The 1,851-nt window shown below is 66.5% G+C and overlaps 1 protein-coding gene across 4 annotated transcripts in view; it reads right to left on the bottom strand.

Moving 5' to 3' along the window:
- The window catches only part of MECOM (MDS1 and EVI1 complex locus), a 484,803-nt gene that overhangs the window by 482,490 nt on the left and 462 nt on the right, over window positions 1-1,851 (bottom strand). The gene's annotated exons all lie outside the window — the stretch shown is intronic.

Below are 1,851 nucleotides of genomic sequence, written 5' to 3' on the forward strand. Positions count from 1 at the left end.
GGCCGCTGCCTGGCCGGAGGGCGGGCTGCCGGCAAAGTCCGGCGAGACAAAGTGTCTTCCTCCATCTTCCCCTTCATCTTGCCCCCGCTGCCCCGTGCTCGCCGTCGGCGGGCGGCAGGAGCCGGGGCCCCCGCCGAGCCCAGCGCCGTCGAGCAGCGCGAAGCCAGGCGTGACGGCAGATAAGGAGCCCGCTGAAAGGGGCTGCGAGCCCGGGCGCTGCTCGCAGCCATTTCCCGGACGGGCTCTTACGAGGCAACTGAACTCGTCCGGCCGGGCCGGAGTGCGGGCCGGAGGAGCCGAGGGCGAGGGGCTCCGGCTCTGCCTGGGCCGCCTGTAAAACAGCGGCGATACACTGTAAAAGTAACGAGCTGCCCTTCCCCCCGTGGGCTGCTTCCTGCGACCCCCTCGGGTCCTCGCGGGGCTGCCGGGCGGCTCCCCGCCGTGCTTGCCCCGTGCGCGGCTCCCGGCTCCGGGCACTCTCGCTCTTCCGGCCCGTTTTCATTCAGAGGGATCCAGTTTCCCGGGGAAGGGGGGAGCCGCCCCGCGGCGTGTGCCGGGCCCCGGCCCCGAGGGGCGCGGGCGCTGCGGCGGCTCCTCTCCGCGGGCCCCCCCCGAGAAGGGGAGGGGGACGGGAGACACGCTTCCTCTTCCCAGTCCCACGACTTATTTTTACAGCTGGGCGTTTAAAGTGGTCCCCCACTACTCCCGACGTGGCTCCTTTCGGTTCTTTGAGGGAATCCCCCCGCCCCCTTTCCAGGTTTTACAAAATACAGGCATCCTTCAGCTGGCACGTGCCCCCAGCCCCCCTTGGCTCAGCTGCGGGGCGTCTGGGCAGGCTCACTTCGCACAAAGGTGGCGGTGGGGCGAGGGGAGCGAGAGCCCACGACCCGGGCCCTTTGCCCCGCAGCTCTGCCAAGGGCCCGGCGGGGCCCGGTGGGCTGCGGCGGGACGCTGCAACCTTTCCTGGCAGCGCGGCGGGGGGCACCGGGCATCCCCACCGACGGGCACCGGCGCGGGTGCGCAGGGGCCGGGGAGAGTGTCTGGAAATAGCAAGAAGAAAGGAAGGAGAGAGCAAGAAAAAAGAAGAAGTTGTCATGCGAGTTGCTTCGTGGGCGAGGATAGGAAGCGAGGCGGCTGCTGGGGCGGGGGCCCGGGCGGCCGTGGGCCGGCGGGGCCCGGGGAGCAGGCAGCGGGACCAGGACCCCCGTCTCCCGCTTCGCCTCGCAGCGGGGCAGCTCCTCGGGAGGCTTATTCCTAGGTCTACGTTCAAATTGTGTTGACTGGGAACATCCCGTATAAAAAGCAGCTAATCAAAGGCAGGTTGGCGCTGGCGGGCGGCGCGGGGGGCAGCGAGCGGGTCCAAAGGAGCCTGCGGCTATTCCCGGGGTTTTTGGGGGGGTTTCTTGCACGTCCCTATACAACAGGCGTGTGTGTGCGCGTGTGCCGCCAGAGAAGGGTGCGTGTGCGTGTGTTTTCAGCACCAGAGAACGACTGAAAAACGCATCTGTTTCTACGTCATGCAACTTACGCAACCTTTCGTCGTGCCGTCATATGTCTCCCCCCACCCCCCACCCTCCTCCTCGCACGTTTTCACTTGGAAAGGTAAGTTGCAGCGGCGAGGGGCAGCCAACGAGCCTGGCTTCCAGGAGGCGAGTCAAGCCATCGGCCGCAGGGCAAAGCGGACGGAGTTTGCTCCTCCACCTTGGTGCACGTTTAAATAATAATAATGACAATAAGAATAATGATGACAATACAAATAGTAACGATGATGACGGTAATAATCACCAACGCGGACCAGGGCGGCGGAGGGGGAAGCCGCCGGAGGGCAGAGATGCGCGCCCGCGGCCGGGG

Source organism: Crocodylus porosus, unplaced genomic scaffold (genome assembly GCF_001723895.1).
Source record: "Crocodylus porosus isolate Cpor-Errol unplaced genomic scaffold, CroPor_comp1, whole genome shotgun sequence".
Classification (NCBI taxonomy): domain Eukaryota; kingdom Metazoa; phylum Chordata; order Crocodylia; family Crocodylidae; genus Crocodylus; species Crocodylus porosus.